This window comes from Podarcis bocagei, assembly GCF_964188305.1.
Source record: "Podarcis bocagei genome assembly, chromosome: Z".
Classification (NCBI taxonomy): Eukaryota; Metazoa; Chordata; class Lepidosauria; order Squamata; family Lacertidae; genus Podarcis; species Podarcis bocagei.
In genome coordinates, this window is record NC_138140.1 from 15,704,213 (window position 1) to 15,724,346 (window position 20,134).

The 20,134-nt window shown below is 42.5% G+C and overlaps 1 protein-coding gene across 2 annotated transcripts in view; it reads right to left on the minus strand.

Annotated features, from left to right (window-relative positions):
• GFI1B (growth factor independent 1B transcriptional repressor) overlaps positions 1-20,134 on the minus strand; it is a 39,023-nt gene that overhangs the window by 12,283 nt on the left and 6,606 nt on the right. The window contains exons 2-3 of one of the 2 annotated variants that reach the window (XM_081179255.1): positions 4,379-4,472; positions 937-1,133 (exon numbers count right to left, since the gene is read on the minus strand). The gene's annotated coding sequence lies outside the window, so the exon portion shown is untranslated. Of the gene's footprint in view, positions 1-936; positions 1,325-4,378; positions 4,473-20,134 lie in introns of both variants that reach the window. The other variant, XM_081179256.1, reaches the window with a different exon arrangement.

The following is a 20,134-nucleotide window of genomic DNA, read 5'->3' on the forward strand; positions in this document are numbered from 1 at the left end:
CCTCTAGGTTGTAATAAAATCTCAAAGCAGTTTAGAAAAATAATAAAATAATATAATTACCAGTAAAAAAAGAGATCACGTTAAAAACAGGTTAAGCTAAAATAAACCCACCCAGATTAAGATACATGTCAGCTTTCTACATGTCTGAATAGGCTTGCCCAAACAAAAATGTTTTAATGCAGGTTCTTTCCAAAGTACAGTGAGAGACCTACCTAAGGTCAGCTGGCAGGGTGTTCCAAAGTGTGGGTACAGCCACACAAAAGTATCAAATTCCTACAAGCGTGGAATGAGTATTATGGGCCAGTTCTGCAGATTGAAGCGGTTGAGTGGGCATATATGGGGTAAAGTCATCTTGCAGGTAAACTGGTTCCAAGTTGTTCTAGTTTTATATACTTAATGGCAACACCTTGAACTTGGACTGGTATCAAATTGGCAACCAGTGCTGGTCTCTGAGCAGAGGTGTTGTATGCTGAGAGGGTCTTGGTGCTGCGGCTTTCTGTAGTAATTGCAGCTTCTGAATCCAATGCAAGGGAAACCCCGCATGGCCCTACTCAGTGGGGCTTTTTTACTGAGAAGACATGGTTAAGATTATGCTGCAAGTTACTTAATTCCATAGATTTCAATGGGGTCTACTCTGAGTATGACCAACATTAGCTCTCACCCATAACTTAAAAAACCCCACCATATAGTAACTTCTATCTGCAACCCTCTTCCAGCACAGCTTTTCAGATTTCGTTTCTATTACATCAATACAAGCTTTAACCTAGCTCTTAGAAGTGAACTGTAGGTCCTACTCAGTGTTGGTCCTACTTAGAGTAGATCCATTGAAAAATATGGACATGACTTAGGCCCATTAATTTCAGGGGGCTACTTGGAAAACTTTGGATACAATCCTTTAAAAAAATATTATTATTATTAGTGAAGGAGGAAAATTACCTGTTATTGCAGAATTGCTGAAAGTAGACTTGTTTTTTTCCTCAGGGACGATCCTCACAGTGAAGTTTCCTTCTCTATGACTTTTCCACAGTCTTGCTGTCAGCTGAAGTTTGACACATCTCCCTCTTTCTTCCCCTTCTTCACTTTACCTCATTCTCCTCCCTGATTTTTCAATCTGATTATACTCATGTCAAAATCTGGTGGTGAACCAGGCAGCCAATGAGGAACTAAACCCCTCCACAGCATTTGCTTATCAAAACCTCCCAGGCTTCATGACCTTGAAGAGAATATTGTGTTGCTCAAGTCCCAGAAGTGACACCCTTTCACAGACGGTTGGTGACTTTTTATTTTTTTATTTGGTAGAGTGTTCTTTCAAGATACTGATTTTCTAGAAATGGGAAAGGAAAATATAATTTGCCCAAACATACACAACTGAAAAACATGCTGGGCTTTGTGAAGGAAAAGTAGTGTTGCTATTTTTTCACTTAGGGCATTTATGTTAAACTCATGTCAGTCATGATGAATTTATTGGGTGGCTTTACGAAATCCATCCATTTCCTCAGACCCCCACCCCATAACTAGCAATGTGGGGAATTATAATAATACCGCCCTGCCTTGCAAAGCTGTTAGGTTACTGAAATAAGAAGAACATAATAAGAGCTCTGCCTCAGTAGGCCAATGGCCCCATCTAGTCCAGAATCCTGTTCTCACAGTGGCGCCAGCCAGGCACCTGTAGGAAACTTGTAAGAAGGACAACAGCACTCTTCCCTCCTGTGGTTTCCAGCAATGATATTCAGAAGATTGGAAGCAGAACATAGTCATGGCTATCTGTCTAACATTCAGTTTCATTGAATACTCACAAGTTCTGGTATTATGAAAAAGGGATGGGGCAAGTGCTTTGAACCCTCTAAATGGGAAACACTCTAAGTGTCCAATTGTATCTAAATACAGACTTAAAGCTGCTCCTCAATGGCAAGGACCATTGTGCAAATTTGCTTGCGATCTTTTAAGAGGTGTTTGCATGCATAGCCATCAGACAAATAAACAACTTTCCAAAATACATAGTAGATTTACCACCACCACTACTACTACTACTACACTACTACTACTACTACTACTACTACTACTACTACAATAATTAATTCATATTCATATATTGCTTTTCAACACCCCACAAGTCCCCCAAAGCAGTGAACTACATATTAAAACAACAAAATACAGAATGGAGTACAGTGGTACCTCAGGTTACATACGCTTCAGGTTACATACGCTTCAGGTTACAGACTCCGCTAATGCAGAAATATTACCTCGGGTTAAGAACTTTACTTCAGGATGAGAACAGAAATCGTGCTCCAGTGGCGCGGCGGCAGCAGGAAGCCCCATTAGCTAAAGTGGTGCTTCAGGTTAAGAAGTTTCAGGTTAAGGATGGACCTCCGGAACAAATTAAGTACTTAACCCAAGGTAAAGGTAAAGGGACCCCTGACCATTAGGTCCAGTCGTGACCGACTCTGGGTTTGAGGCGCTCATCTCGCTTTATTGGCCAGGGGAGCTGGCGTACAGCTTCCAGGCCATGTGGTCAGCATGACTAAGCCGCTTCTGGAGAACCAAAGCAGCGCACGGAAACGCCGTTTACCTATTTATCTACTTGCACTTTGACATGCTTTCAAACTGCTAGGTTGGCAGGAGCAGGGACCGAGCGACAGGAGTTCACTCCATCACGGGGATTCGAACCGCCGACCTTCTGATTGGCAAGTCCTAGGCTCTGTGGTTTAACCCACAGCACCACCAGAGTCTCTTCTAACCCAAGGTACCACTGTACAATAAAATGGCCTAATAGACTGATCATCAAGTGCAACAATTTTAAAAGAACAAAACCACACATATAGGAAGGCCAAAGAAAAGCCCTTCCAAATGGTGCTCCCACAAACTCCTATATCCCACTCCCAGGGCCTTGAAAAGATAGAGCTGCTGCTTTGCTCTAGAACAGGGTGGTCCAACTTTTCATAGCAAGTGGGCTGCAAGAGAACTTTGACAGGGAACTTGCGGGCTGCCTTGTCGCTTTGGGAATGAGACATTAAGTTCTGGCAGGGTCCTAGAGCCCTTCCATCTCCTTCCCAAAGCCCAGTGCCTCGCTTACCTGGCTTTGGGAAGGCAGCACAAGGGCTGGGAGGGCTGGTGGAGGACATCAAATGTTGCCAAGGGTTACCCAAAAAAAGGCCCTGAGGGCTGTGCATTGGACCATCCTGTCCTAGAAGTTTATTGGGTGTGGATCAAAAGGGGCTTATGCCTGAAACCAGCCCCCCTCCATTTATTGCCTGTTGTAGAGATGCTTTGTTTTCAAGTCACATTTTGACAGGGGGGGGGTGGAGGGGGTGGAGATGTCTTCACCCAATACACATTACCTGATCCTTTCCATACACCTGTGACCCCTCCACTCCCCAAATTCTTATAATAATAATAATGCATTTTATTTATTTTATTCAACAAAGCTGTCATCTGGGCATGTACAATGGGTGTTTGAAACTTACGCACCTCAACTTAAGCATGGCTCAGGTTTTCAAATCAGATGGAAGGTGGGTTCGTGGGGGAAATGCATAAAACAACAAAATTTCTGAAGGAACTGCTGGATGCATATGGATTGTGACTAATGTCATGTGGACTCAGCTTGAAACACCAGAGATAGGCTCAGGTAATGCATACAACACAACCTAAGGGTTTTTTGTTTTGTTTTGTTTTTAATCAAGTAGATGTCGCTACTGCCATCTACTGACAACATAAAATTTCACATTTCTCATATTATTGTTGTTATTACAGTGGTACCTTGGGTTAAGTACTTAATTCGTTCCAGAGGTCCGTACTTAACCTGAAACTGTTCTTAACCTGAAGCACCACTTTAGCTAATGGGGCCTCCTGCTGCTGCCGTGCCGCCAGAGCACAATTTCTGTTCTCATCCTGAAGCAAAGTTCTTAACCTGAAGCACTATTTCTGGGTTAGCAGAGTTTGTAACCTGAAGTGTATGTAACCTGAAGCGTATGTAACCCGAGGTACCACTGTATTATTATTTTATTAAAGATTTTCTTGATTTACAAAAGTGTGTGCAATGTCTCCATTGATTGATTATTGATTGATTGTGGCCCTCAGACACATCACCTTCAATGCCCCCCATAACCTAGAAGGTAGGATTCTCTCATGTTACTTATGATCCTCTAGGACAGGGGTCAGCAACCTTTTTCAGCTGTGGGCTGGTCCACCGTCCCTCAGACCATGTGGTGGGCCAGACTGTATTTTGAAAAAATAAATAAATGAACAAATTCCTATGCCCACAAATAACTCAGAGATGCATTTTAAATAAAATCACACATTCTGCTCATGTAAAAACACCAGGCAGGTCCCACAAATAACCCAGAGGTGCATTTTAAATAAAAGGACGCATTCTACTCACGTAAAAACACGCTGATTCCCGGACCATCCGTGGGCTGGATTGAGAAGGTGATTGGGCTGCATCCAGACCCCGGGCCTTAGTGTGCCTACCCCTGCTGTGGGATAAGAACATAAGAAGAGTCCTGTTGCATCACTGTTACCACTGTGGCCAATCAGCACATTACACACCTGGCGCATTGATGAGGTACCAAGGCCACAGCCTTGAGAGAGGTGCCTGACAGGTGCCTGACAGGTTTCAAGGCCTTTTCTGTCATCCGCCTCTGTCTCTCTCTTGCTGCTGAATCCCTTTCACAGCCTTGACATTTCCCTCTCTCAGGGAAGAGAGATGCATCAGCGAGAGGGGCAGTTCATACCTAACTATGCCAACTTTGAACCAACCCCTTCTAAATTCAGTGACATTTACTCCCAGGTAAGGACTTTCAGGATTCCATGAAAATAAAGGACTCTGCTCTTACTCTGAAGTAGATGCAACTGAGTTCAATGGACCTTGCTCTGCACCCTTAAAATACATACATTGATTCCCTTTAGTGATTTTATCAATAAATATTACAGTATAAATTTGTGAAGTCTTTAATGTGTCATCACGGGACTTTTGCACGGTTGTTTTCTGCTATAGCACAACACTGCTACCCTTTGGGATAATAAAATGATAATAATAATTACAAGGCACACATCCAAGGACGGGTGCACTGGATTTTAGCCATAAATTGCATGCTGCAGTAAATCTACAAATCATAGCTGTGGTTCTTGCAGTGCAGGGGGCTGGAATAGATGACCTTTGGATTCATTCAAACTCTACAATTCTACGAGGCGGTAATCTCTTGCAGGATCTCCCTTTTGGCTGTTGTGTTGATTGCTTTTTTTTCTTTTTGCCCAACATTAAAAAGTGTCCTTGGGTAGGGGAATTAGCAGCTGCCTAATCAGCCTGGAAATCAGCTTGCTTTCCTTATAAGGAGGTTGATGTTCAGGGCCAAGCAACAGAGGCCTATGCTAATTCCTAGAAAGTCTTTAGGCTGTAATCCTACACATGCTTTTACTTTTTGTTCAGGCTGACCCTGCCTCATGCTCCCAGGGCTGCATCCTTGACTGGGGGCCTGTGGGAGGTGGCTGGCAGATGTGATGGGTTTGCAATGGGGGTGTTTTTAATCAGAATTGGGAGGTCAAACTGTCCTATTTATTTATTTATTTATTTATTTATTTATTATTAGGGGGCGGGAGGAGACAGTGCTGTTCTTTTTCAAACACCATGGGCAGTTGGAGGAGAGCATTGAAGTAGCCACATCTGTGGGCGGTGCTGAGCATCTCTATCTGCCCAAATGTCCCAGGCTGCAGGTTGATGGAAAGAGCTCAAAAAGCGCATCTTCAGCTCCCAGCTAGTCAAATGTTTGTTTTTGGTAAAAGTGAGAAACGGCAGGGCAAGGGGGCGCCATTTTATGGTTTGCCTCGGGCTACAAAATGCATTTGGCCAGCCCTGGCACTCTAGCCCTCTCTCTGTTAAGTTGTGGGTGAACATATCATATCAGATGACACAGCGATTCTTCAAACAGCTCTTGTTTATTCACAGGCCAGAACTGAACTGAACAGTAAACAGCTCAGCCGGCCTGCTTTTATAGGCAGCCGGCTGTCAACACTGTAGCAACAACAACCCAGGGTTTCCCACCTAAAATAACTGACGTGAACCTGAGTGAAAACTCTCTACACGATACTCCTGGTGGCCAGGGTGAGAACTTCAATACATAACACTCTCCGCTTGTGAATCTCAGCAACAGGCATTCGGAGACATGCGGCCTCAGGCAGTGCAGTGGAGGAGCCACTGTCATAGCCACTGCGGCTCATAGTCATCGATAATCTGTATGAAATGGAAATGGAAACATTTGTAATCCACCAATATCTGGAGGGCAAAAGTTCTGCACTCCTGCACCACAACACTAGCTCGATGTTCAAGTCAAAGAAGTATGCCATATTCACACCATACATTTGGTGCTCAGTTCCCTCAAAGAATTATGGGAACTGTGGTTTGTGAAGGGTGCTGGCAGTTCTTAGGGGACTCCTATATCCCTCCCAGAGCTACAATTCCCAGACTGGCTTAATGATTTTTTTAAAAATAGGGTTTTACATTTATAAACATCAAAATATCACATTATATAACAATAACATCATTCCCCAGTTTTCCCCTTCCTCCATGCAACTTCCCTCAACTTCCTCTTCTGGTTTATTTTAACATAATATTTTCTCCTGCTTATTCTACTTTTTTTCTCAACTTTTTGGTATCTTTAAATCCTATTCTTACTGTTCTGTTCTCATATTAACGTCATATTTATAATTACTATATTTATTTTGTTAATTGTCAGTGTTTATTCAAAGCCTGATAGTATGTCCAATTCTTTGCTTTGTTTTTGTAAATATGCTGTAAATAGTTCCCAATCTTTTTAAAAATCCCTTTTGTCCTTATTTCAGAGTCTTTCAGTTAGTTTTGCCATTTCGGCATATTCCATAAGTTTCTCTTGCCATTCTTCTTTAGTTCATACTTTATCGCTTTTCCATCTTTGTGCTAATAACATCCTTGCCACAGTTGTAGCATACATAAAGAATTTTTGTTTCACTTTTGGCAAATCTTGACCTAAAATACCTAACGAAAAAGCTTATGGATTTTTAACAAAAGTTATCTTAAACATTTTTTTCATTTCATTATATATCATTTCCCAGTAATTTTTAATTATTTTACAATTCCACCATGAATGAAAAAAGGTGCCTTCCTTTTCTTTACACTTCCAACACTTATTGGTGCCGGTTTTATACATTTTAGCCATTTTCAAAGGTGTAATATATGATAGGTACATCATTTTCATATAATTCTCTTTTAACAAAGTACAGTGGTGCCCTGCAAGATGAATGCCTCGCAAGACGGAAAACACGCTAGACGAAAGGGTTTTCCGTTTTGGAGGTGCTTCGCAAAACGAATTTCCTATGGGCTTGCTTCGCAAGACGAAAATGTCTTGCGAGTTCCTGCGGGTTTCCCCCCCCTTTTCCCCTCCTTTTTCCCAAGCCGCTAAGCCGCTTATCAGCTGATCCTAAGCCGCTAAGCCGCTTAACAGCTGATCCGCTAAGCCGCTTAACAGCTGATCCGCTAAGCCGCTTATCAGCTGATCCACTAAGCCGCTTATCAGCTGATCCGCTAAGCCGCTACTAGCGCTAAGCCGTAAGCCGCTAATGGGCTTGCTTCGCAAGACGAAAAAACGCAAGACGAAGAGACTTGCGGAACGGATTCTTTTCGTCTTGCGAGGCACCACTGTACAATCAGTAAACTTCAGATTCACTCTCCATAATTTCTCCCAGTCCTCCATTTGTATGTTATGTCCTAAACCTTGTGCCTACTTGAGCATAATAAAAATAAATAAAAAGGGGTTTAGTTACACAGTATCTAGATTCCAAAAAGAAATTGTAGGCGAAAACACTAAGCTTTTAAAAAAAGATGTGTAACATATTATTAGATTGGGAGACCAAAGAGGAAGAGGTGAAATCTGTAACGATCAGAGTGGCTTAGTGATCAATCCCAGGGAACTCCAGAAATGAATTCCAGCTCTGGGAGGGGAAGAAGGTTTTCCTAATGGCTCTCAACACCAAATTCCTGGACCTAGGATTCATTTGGACCATGACGATTTAAAGTGGTACCATAGGCTTTAATGGTATGGTGTGATTGTGGCCCAGATAACACTACTACGTGGTCTGATCCAGCCAGGTGGTTCTTAGCGTCTTACTGGCTTTTGATGCACACTGCACCCTCTAAGACATTACAGGCAGAATAAATAAATCATTAAAGGCCATGGACTCATAAGAGGAAATAAGGGTAATGATATAATGGGGGGGGGGGGTTGAAATATTTTATGCATTGGGATTCTAAACCCACCCCTCCACCCCGTCTCTTTCCATTAACAAGCCCCACTTGCAAATACCCCTCCCCAGAATGGTGCACCAATTTATTTATTCCGATGTAATGTTATGCAGATTAAGTCAAGGAGAAATAATATTACTAATTGCTTCCATCCATTCCTTTTCTGAAGCCCCATCCTAATTTAAGTTTCTCCCCCCCCCCTTCTCTTCCCAAGGGAAGATTAAATAAACATGCCTCCAGCACAGCAGGGGGGGGGGAGAGACTGAAATAAAAATTAATTGTAATTCACAAAGTGGGACAGGATTAGAAGGCAGTTCACATCAAGAAACTGATTCCTCCCTCCCTCTGTCTGAGATGGGCTGACCTCTCACAGGTGAAACTTCAAGGGAAACAAGCATGGAATCCCATGTGCAGGGAATTGTGAAATATGCAGACACAATCCCAGATTGCAGAACCATCTTCAAAGGCTGTTTATGCTAGGTTTTATATCCTGAACCAATACCCTTCTGGTGATAAGAAAGAGCAGCAGTTCTGCAGCCTGACCTTTTGCAGAGTTAGGGCATGCCACTTAGGGGAAAGCTAATGATGGAGGTAGTAGTGCTTTTGAACACCAGTTGCTGGAAACCACAAGGGGGGGTGCTCTTGTACTTGGGTCCTGCTTGCCAGTTTCCTGGCAAGACATCTGTTCGGTCATTGTGAGAACAGGATGCTGGAGCAGATGGGCCACTGGTGTGGTCCAGCAGACCTGTCATGTTCTTATGGGCTATAGCTCAGTGGTAAGGACCCTGACCATTAGGTCCAGTCGTGGCCGACTCTGGGGCGTTCATCTCACTTTATTGGCTGAGAAAGCGGGCATACAGCTTCCGGGTCATGTGGCCAGCATGACTAAGCCGCTTCTGGCGAACCAGAGCAGCGCACGAAACGCTGCTTACCTTCCCGCCGGAACGGTACCTATTTATCTACTTGCACTTGGACGTGCTTTTGAACTGCTAGGTTGGCAGGAGCAGGGACTGAGCAACGGGAGCTCACCCCGTTGCGGGGATTTGAACTGCCGACCTTCTGATCAGCAAGTCCTAGGCTCTGTGGTTTAACCCACATTATTACCTGCAGAAGGTCCCAAGTTCAGTCCCTGGCATTTCTGGTGTGCCCACTGCCTGAAACCCTGGAGAGCCACTGCTGATCAGCTGAACTACACATTTCCATCATCCCTGGCAATTGGCCATACTTGCTGGGCCTGATGGGAGTTGTAGTTCTGTGAACACATTTAAAAGCCCATCAAATGTTCAATCAGCCAAAGGCCTGGTTATAGAGAAACATTTTTACCTGCTGCCCAAAGGTATGTAACGAAGGTGCTAGGCAAGCATCCCTGGGGAGAGCATTTCACAAGGTGGGAGCCCCCCCCAAAAATGCCCATTCTCATGTTGCCCCTCTCTGGGTCTCTCGCAAAGGATGAGCACAAAGAAGGGCCTTGGATGATGATTGCAGCATCCGGGTCAGTTTATATAAGGAGATGTGGTCCTTGAGGTACAGTGGTACCTCAGGTTAAGAACTTAATTTGTTCTGGAGGTCCGTTCTTAACCTGAAACTGTTCTTAACCTGAGACACCACTTTAGCTAATGGGGCATCCCGCTGCCGCCACGCCATTTCTGTTCTCATCCTGAAGCAAAGTTCTTAACCCAAGGTACTATTTCTGGGTTAGCTGAGTCTGTACCCTGAAGCATCTGTAACCTGAGGTACCACTGTATTGTGGTCCTGAGCCTTTTAAGGCTTTATAGGTCAAAACCAGTACTGTACTTTGGACTCAGAAACTTACAGGTACCCAATACTATCAAACTAGGATTGGTGTCTTGCCCCAGTGAGCGACCTGGCCGCCAAGTTCTGCTCCAGCTGAAGTTTTCAAACCATCTTCAGAGGCAGCCCCATGTATAACACATTGCAATAATCTAACCTAGAGGTCACCAGAGGTCCCTAGGCTCAGCTTGCTGTGTTTAACAGACAGTATGCCAGCCAACTGCAATCCTAAAATCCTAAAATCTCAACCCATGTGTTGTCTGGCACAGAGTATTTGCTTTGTTAATTTCCCATTACCTCCCTTTTACTCTCCATTATGATTCTTCTCCCAGGCAATTTCCTAAATGGGAAACTGGTTTGGCTTGTATTTTAGCACCTTGCTAAATCCAGTGTCTGGCAGTCCATTTCAGTCCATTGAATAAACCCCAACACTCACTAGACCCAGGAATTTAGAGGAGGATCTGGCACCCAGGAGTTTAGGGGAATCAAGCCCCGCCAGACTCATAACAATATGAATCCTGAGCCAGAACACATCAGCTGTTTTTCCTGCATTGCTATAACTAGAGTGAAGTGTACTTCATCTTCTCCTGCCTATTCTGAGTGTGATGAGTCAACTTTACCATCATATCGGAAAGGATAGGAGGAGTCCTTGCATCCTACATTTTGGAGAGATATACTAAGGCAATGAATGATTGCCACAAGTCTCTTGGAGAGATAGAGTTGATTATTTTCTGCAGTTTCAACTTTTCTGAGCAGCATCAATGAAAATCTACATTTCAGCTTCCACAGCCATTGCTGCCACTGAACATGAAGCATCTAGAATCCTGATGATGAACTCTTTATAAAGATTGAATCTATATCAGGCTCACAGGACCGTTGTTTCTACAACCAGAAATATTGTTTTAATGTCATTTATAATTTCAAGCATTGAAAAAAAAGTGTTTGTATGGGTGGGCATTGTATTTTTATAATTTTCAATAATTTAAATACCTAATCTCATTTATTTATTTATTAAGTGTACAACACAAACACACACACTCATAAAACAAAAAAATGAGACAAAAAAACAGGAAAAAACAATATCAAGGTGTTGTACAGAAAAATTTCAATTCTTCATTTCTTCCAATTGACTTCCTCCATCCTTATGACGAATCTGTTGTCATTTGGTAAACTGTTTCCTTCTTATCTTCTAATCTCTCTTTTTTTAATTTGGCGGCTATTTCTATAACTATAGAAAGTGATTCAAATTGTAGGAAACAAACCAAAACAAGGCTTATGTTCTCCAGAAACAAATAAAGAAAATTATTGGTTATGCTTCGAGTGCACGTGGGTAAAGAATGGGTATACAGTGGTACCTCAGGTTACAGGTGCTTCAGGTTACAGGTGCTTTAGGTTACAGACGCTTCAGGTTACAGACTCTGCTAACCCAGAAATAGTACCTCAGGTTAAGAACTTTGCTTCAGGATGAGAACAGAAATTGCAGCGGTGCGGTGGTAGCGGGAGGCCCCATTAGCTAAAGTGGTACCTCAGGTTAAGAACAGTTTCAGGTTAAGTACGGACCTCTGGAACGAATTAAGTACTTAACCCATGGTACCACTGTAATAACAACAATAATATGAGAAATGTGAAATTTTATGTTGTCAGTAGATGGCAGTAGTGACATCTACTTGATTAAAAACAAAACAAAACAAAAAAAACCTTAGGTTGTGTTGTATGCATTACCTGAGCCTATCTCTCCAGAACGAATTAAGTTCTTAACCCGAGGTACCACTGTACATGTGTGTGAAATAACTGCTTGTTAGTACTACTGAGTCAGTTGGCCCATAATTTGTTATACGGGGCTCACCATCTGTTGTTGATACTATACTACACTTTGACCAGTGTGATCAGCAGAGTATGCACAGCTCCTGCAGAGTCTTCAAGCAGAACATTAGAGTTTTCTCACTTTCCAGTACAGTGGTACCTCGGTTTACGAACTTAATCCATTCCGGAAATCCTTTCTTAAACCAAAGCTGTTCTTAAACAAAGGCGCGCTTTCCCTAATGAGGCCTCCTGCTGCCAGTGCCCTTCCTCCGTTCAGCTTCCGTTCTTGGACCAAGGTAAAGTTTTCAAACTGGGACACTATTTCCGGTTTTGTGGAGTTCATATACCGAATAGTTCGTAAACAGGGCTGTTCTTAAACCGAGGTACTACTGTAGCCAGCCTTTTCCAGAGTTCCGGTTTAAGAAAACACCTTGCCCACACGGTTCAGTTTTTTTCATTTTGGCCAGAGGTTTTTGTTTTGTTTTGTGTTTTGTTTTGCAGAAAGGGTACTTTGCATAAATAAGGTAAGTGCCAATGTGGTGTTTTGTGTTTCATTAATGTCTTGAACAAAAATATATCTTCCATTTTAATCTCTCAATAGTTTTGTAGACTGAAATTTAAATAATGAATGTATTAATAAGGTAGGGTTGCCATATTTCAAAATGAAAATCTGGAAACATGTTGAGCAAGTTTTCCAGCTATTTTAAAGGAATATCACCAAAAACGACACTCCGACATAGGTTGCCATACATCTGGATTTTCCCAGACACTTCAGAGATTTCTGCCAGATGCTGTTAACGAGGGCTGAATTCCTCCTGTGTCTGGGAAATCTGGACATATGGCAACCTTAAATAAGGTCCACCCCTCTAGCTCTGTGGAAGCCACTTGCCATGAACTTTTGGCTAACCCATGACTGTTAAACAATGTTTTTTTTCTATCTGCTTTATGGGTTTCTTGAAAAAAGGCTATATATAGATCCATTTTGAACAAATAAGTTTTCATTCTGGTGCGTTTTATTGGATCTCCCAATCCCTTCACTGTTAAAGAAATTAGATTAATATCTGTAGCTCATTTTGGACATTAAGCAATACAGTGGTGCCCCACAAGACGAATGCCTCGCAAGACGAAAAACTCGCTAGACGAAAGAGTTTTCCGTTTTTTGAGTCGTTCCGCAAGACGAATTTCCCTATGGGCTTGCTTCGCAAGACGAAACGTCTTGCGAGTTCTTGTGAGTTTGTTTCCTTTTTCTTAAAGCCGCTAAGCCGTTAATAGCCGCTAAGCCGCTAATAGCCGCTAAGCCGCTAATAGCCGTGCTTCGCAAGACAAAAAAACCGCAAGACGAAGAGATTCGCGGAACGGATTAATTTTGTCTTGCGTGGGACCACTGTAGTGTCCTTTGCCAATCTAAGCTTTCCATGTTTTTGAATTAACCCAAAACCTTTAGAACAGAGGTCAGCAAACTTTTTCAGCAGTGGGCTGATCCACTGTCCCTCAGACCTTGTGGGGGGCTATATTTTGAAAGAAATAATAAAAATGAACAAATTCCTATGCCTCACAAATAACCCAGAGATGCATTTTAAATAAAAGGACACATTCTACTCATGTAAAAAAGTGCTGATTCCCGGACTGTCTGCGGGCCGGATTTAGAAGATGATTGGGCCAGATCTTTTTTTTTTTTTTTTTTAAAGTAATATTTATTAGAGTTTCCAATAGTACAGAAAATCAAAAAGAAAAAACAAAAAAAAAAGAATTCAACCTTTAAAGTCCCATTTTCAATAACTTCTTTCCACGACTTCCCCTCACCTCCCCTTCTTGTATTCCAAATCCGAATATTTATCCAACAAGTTCTTATCTCTAATTTCTTAACCTTAATTTGTTATTATATTTATTTATATTAAATTTTTACCCTTAATTCATTGTTATATTTAGTTCAATTTGTATATCAACTTTTAACTTATGTACCTTAATCATTTATAAAAGAAACTTTTTCTAAGGCTGACCCTATTTCCCTTCCACGAATTCCCCATTCTCATAGTGATAACAACATAAAAATTAAACACAGAGTAAAAAAGATCAGGCCCCCTTTGGATTTCACAACCCCACCCTTCCCTCCCCGGTTTCAATCCCAAAGCCATAGTCCATTAGTCCATTTATTTAGCCTGGTGACCTCACGTCCGAGGCTCTTAAATCTCTCACAGTCCCTTTCTGCCGGCTTCTTTGAGAGTCCCTTATGTTTAACGCCCAGTCTCGGAGGGGCACTCTCTCTATGATGTCCATGTTCCTTCCCGCCAGGCCTCCTTGTTTAAAGGTGGAGCTCAAGTCCTGTTTCTTAAGTCCAAATGTCCCAAAAGCTCCAGCTTCCACCTTAATCAGATTAGTAATCCCTAGATCTTCAGATCTCCACAAAAGAAGATCTTTCTATTCCTCATTTCTAGGTTCAGACCAGATTTTCCTCTTCCAATCCTTGTTTTCTTTAATAATCATCTTGGCAGGACTCCGGCTCTCATTTGCCTTCTGTGACATTTCAGCCCCTCCTTTCTGCTCCTCCTGTTCAGTGTATATCTCTTCCTCCTCTTCAGTCTCTGGTTTCTTTTCTTGTCCAGCTGCCTGTGTTTTGAACATCAAGTCCTTTTCCAACTCAATAGATATATTTGCTGTTGACTTCAGTTTTGTAGGACTTGTAGACAAAACATGGCCTTGCTCATACATCTTTCGCAGCTTTCCCATGGGAAAGATGATTGGGCCAGATCTGGCCCCCAGGCCTTAGTTTGCCTACCCATGCTTTAGAACAGGGGTAGGTAACCTAAGGCCTGTGGGCCGGATGCGGCCCAATCGCCTTCTAAATCCGGCCCGCGTATGGTCCGGGAATCAGCACGTTTTTACATGAGTAGAATGTGTCCTTTTATTTAAAATGAATCTCTGGGTTATTTGTGGGGCATAGGAATTCGTTCATTCCCCACCCCCCCAAAAAAATAGTCTGGCCCACCACATGGTCTGGCCCACGGCTGAAAAAGGTTGCTGACCCCTGCTTTAGAACTTACACCCTGGTGTGTGTCCTCTTTTAACAGTAGAGGGCACTTCAGTGCTACTATGGGTATAGAGAAAATCATAAGCATAAAAATCAAACATTTTAAACAAGTAAATGATGAGGTACATTAAAGTGCATATTTTCTTGTAAATATCATGGGTACCTTCAATATATTTATATTTTCCGGTCATTCCAGTTTAATTGCTTTCACGTCTATAGAAAATGAGCCTTTTTTCTCTTTTAAACAGCATTCAAGCTTTAGTTTCTGTTTAAACATAGTTAATAAGTTAACCATTCAAAGGTTTTTCCAAAGTTTCAAAACGTTTGGCCAAAGGTGAAGAGTTCTCTTGGATTCAATGGCAATAACAACACAAGTGGAGGGAAGCTAGCTGCTTTTATTAAATAGCAGTCTTGACTACAGCACAAAGAAGCAGTGAAAGAGTCTTTAGCAAAATAACACAGCGTGAACAAAATGAAGCTAATTCTGTCATCAAGAGCTGACCAGCATATTATCTAAATAGCTCCAATCTGTTAAACTAGGCCAATATACTGTACCAGGGAGGGACCAGAGGAACATGGTTTTATGGATTTGAAAAGGGAGTCTCCCTAAACCCTAGAAATTAGTAAATAGTAGGATTTTATTTGGAGTATTGAAGGGTAGGTTGGGGTCAGTGGAAAAGTACAGGCTAAGCTTCCTTCAAAGCCAGAGCCTCACATGAGACAGAGGTGTTAGCATGACAAAAAGTGTTGATGGCCCCTCTAGAAGGAATAGTGGGCCTGGGCAGACAGAGGTTGCCATGCTGATGGTGTGGTGGTGGCCCAAAGGGCAACAATAAATGTGATAATGGCTTACAACAATGGGAAATGTGTTTGATGTGACAGGAAAAGAGAGGTTTTTAGAGCAAGGTGTACTGAACAGAAGTAGGGGAGAGCCTAACATGAGGCACATACCTCCACATGTGGTGGGAGTGCCCCAGAATCCAACTATTCTGGGCAACAGCCATACAAGAAATATGTAAAATAACTAAGCAAGTATTAGACACCACCCCAGAATTGGCCCTACTAAACATCTTCCAAGACAACAATGCCCACTTACACCACAAACAACTCATAACCCACCTACTCTCAGCAGCCAGAAACACCATAACAAGACACTGGAGAGACCTGTCAGGAGTAAGCATGGATCGATGGTACCAAACAGTATGGGAAACAGCCTTACTGGAAAAATTAACCAATAAACTGAAATTGACACGGGGACAAACAGAAGAAGACACCTTGACCCCGGTATGGCTCCCCTTTACCACATACACAGCCCAACAAGACAATGACAACAACCCACCAACAGCATACAAATCAATATGGCTAACCTGATCCAAAACACCCACCCACCCCACTCACACACGAAAACAAAGATCACCACAGCCAATCACAAACAAACAACCACACCCTAGGCCAACCCCAACCTCTCTCACCACCAAAGGAACACAAGTGAACAGCACAAGGAACATTGACACCAAACCCTACATACATTAAGCATAACAGAAACATCGCCACCCCACCCCACCCCCACCCATCTTCCCTCCCTCCACCCCTTCTCTCTCTCTCTCTCTCTCTCTCTCTCTCTTTTCCTGTAGACATTACACTTGCTACTGTAAAACAAGTAAATCTTTAATAAAATAAAATTAAAAAAAAGAAGTTGGGGAGAGCAAAGAGAGATCCATCTTGGGCAGGTTGGCCAAAGTCTGACAAGGAGAGAGGCCTTTGACTCCAGTGCTGTACTGCGGTGGGAACAAGCCCTGCTTGAGATGACCATGCTATAAGATTTGGACTCCATGAAGACTGAAGGTGTAAATATGTGAGTATATTATATTTCTTAAAGCTATGACAGTCTCCTCCACATCTTCAGTTCTCCAAAGGGCACAAACCCTGGGTGAATGTCTGGAACCCCCTGGAATCTTTCTACCGCTCAGCAGAGAGTAGGGGTGGTGTCCAACTTTTGTAACACTGGAGCTTCTGGAGAGAAAGATGTAGACCAGGGGTCAGTGACCTTTTTCAGCCATGGGCTGGTCCATCGTCCCTCAGACCATGTGGGGGGCCGGATTATATTTTGAAAAAAGAAAAAGAAATGAACGAATTCCTATGCCCCACAAAAACCCAGAGATGCATTTTAAATATGTAAAATCGCACACTCTTCTCATGTAAAAACACCAGGCAGGCCCCACAAACAACCCAGAGATGCATTTTAAATAAAAGGACGCAATCTACTCATGTAAAAACACGCTGATTCCCGGACTGTCCACAGGCCGGATTGAGATGGCGATTGGGGTGCATCCGGCCCCCGGGCCATAGGTTGCCTGACGTAGGCGCAACGTCTACCTGAGGTAACAATGAAGGGAGAAACAGTAACACCTTTTGAGCAGTTCGAGTTAGGCTGGAAAAGCACCAGAAGCAATGATTTGATGAAATGAGGCAGCTAGTGATATAGCGGGGGAGGTCTCCTTGCATAGCAAAAATGTGACTCCATTCCAGCAGCCAGCGGTGGAAGAAAAAGAGAAAATGGAGGTACCAGAGAGCAAGAACTGCTACCAGTTGAATTCTATACCACGTGAGGAGAGTGCCCTGCTGGGTGGTGAGATGCTACAAGGGTCAGGGAGTAATCTGGGAGCCTAGCTGCCAGACCGCCCAGGGTGGCCAGAAAGATCCAGAATGTGGGTGGACAGTTGAAGGGCTTGGACTGTGAGGAGTTGCAGCCTGCAGCTGAATGCAATGGAGACAAGTATGAGCTGTCGGGAGTGGGGGAGCAGTTTGCTCCCACTGAGTTGGAAGTTGTGCCTGAGGAAATGGGAGAGGCGCCAGCACCTGTGAGGAAGGCAGTAGATGCTGGTCTGTCTACCCATGGAAGAGGCAGCAGCTTCCTTTGTGCTCAGGGAGAAGCCAGAAGAGCAGTGGATGACTGCTGGATTGATACTTTCAGGGGGTGTCAGGAGAAAGGGGATGTAATAAACGAAAATCTGCCCTTGTTCCCTTATGGGGAACACAAGAGCCCTTATAGAGTCCTTTGCAGGTTCTCCATCGGTCGGAGAAAATAACAGAGGCCAACCAGAGGATATTGAGAAGTAAAGCAGCTCGTAAGCCTGATCTTTGTTGAACTGTTGTAACAGGGTGCTCCCCTCTCACACAGGAAAGGAGGAGGGACCCAGAACCCAGGTGTGCCCGCCCTTATATAGACATTTTAAATTGGCCTCCCTGGAGTCCAAGACCACCCCCAGAAACATCATACATATATCACAGGAGTGTAGCTCAAGACCACCCCCCAGATACATCATACCTACATCACAGAAAGAGCAGTCTACAACAGAAATCTGAGTGCTTTGTTTACCTCCTGTCTGCCAGGTTACCTGTTTAATGGTCACTTGATTGGATACCCTGGGGAGCATGGACAGTCTTTTGTAATGACAAATACTTAGTTCCTGAGCCAGGTCACAGGCTCACCCTATCCATACACAGACATACCCTTAAGACAGGATTTGTGAATGAAAAGACAATGGGGAGACTTTTCCATTTCCTTCAACCTTGCAGAGAAAACATTTGGTCAGTTTGAGAGTCAAAATGGTTCCAGGGCTGTTTTCCTGTGCTGCTTCAGACATGTGGTTTCTATATTTATGTACGTGTTTGCTTGGTACCTTTATGAACATTTATTATACATATAAGACCTTTATTTTTTTATTTCAGGGAGCAGACAGCTGAATCAAAACAGGAGGCTTCAGTGCCTGTTGGATTTGGTGAGGGGGGAACGTTGGGGCTTTTGTCCCTTGGATGGCTCCAAATGGCCTTGAGTGGGAGAGGAAATGATCCAATGCTAGAAACAGTCCTTAAGTGGACTCTAGCAGTCAGAGCTGCCAAGAGCAATGCGGTCTGGGGAAGAAAACTGCTGGGGAAGTTACATGTCTTTGTTTAGCAGCAGGAGCAGGGCCAGATTTAGGTTTGATGAGGCCCTAAGCTACTGAAGGTAATGGGGCCCTTTATTTTTTTTTTTTTTTATAAATGCTTTTTATTAAATTTTTTCATCATACACATCCAAAGAAACACAACCAAAGGGAAACGTTACACATTAAAAGAACATTGAATAGAGAAAAAAGAGTTAACAAAAAGAAGAAAAAATAAGAAAAAAGAAAAAACACATACAACCATTTGCTGACATTAACTTCCTTCCCTCCTGATTTCGGATTTCTACCTTTAATGGTTTCATCTTACAGCTGGTATTGATTTTTGGTTTTTTGCATTGGAAGATTTAGGTCAGACCTACTGTAGTTGGTAAGTTGCTAAGGTTACCTTCAATATATATCATAAACTTGTTCCAGTCTTCTTTTAACTTTGTATTTTTTTGATTTCTAATTCTTTGCGTCATTTTTGCCATTTCTATAAAACTGTAAAGTTTCAGTTGCCAATCTTTCACCGTTGGTAAAGTTGAGTTTTTCCAATTTTGGGCAATTAACATTCTAGCCGCAGCTGTTGCGTATTGGAACAGGGTTTTATCTTTTTCCGGTATTTCTTTTCCCACCATCCCTAGTAAAAAGGCCTCTGGCTTTTTGGGAAATGTGTATCTAAATATTTTTTTTAATTCGTCATATATCTGGTTCCAAAATTTTTTTATTCCCTCACATGTCCACCACATATGTATAAAGTTCCCTTCATTTGTTTTGCATTTCCAGCAGGCCTTGTTACCGGTCTTATACATCCTATTTAATTTTTCTGGGGTTAAATACCATCTGTATATCATTTTTTCTAAGTTTTCTCTAATTGCTGCACTTGCTGTAAATTTCATTCCCTCGTTCCATAATTTTATCCATTTCTCGTGTTCTATATTGTATCCCAGATCTTTTGCCCACTTTACCGTGACTTCTTTAGTTTCTACATCTTTTGTGTCCCAATCTAGTAAAATATTATACATTTTGGATAATAGCTTAGATTTACTTTCAATTATTTCAATTTGAAATTTTGATTTCTTTTCGCTCACTCCTACTTTCTTGTCTTCCGTCCATCTTGCATTGATCTGATGATAATGTAGCCAACCCTTCAGCTTTCCTTTCAACTCCTCATACGGTCTTAGTTTCCAGCCTTCATAAGAGCTTGTCAGTAGATCTTCATAAGTCAGGTTTTGCTCCTCCAAATTTGTTTTTTTAAATGATAGGATATCTGTAGGGGACAGCCACCAGGGTGTTTTGGGTTCTAACAGTTTTTTA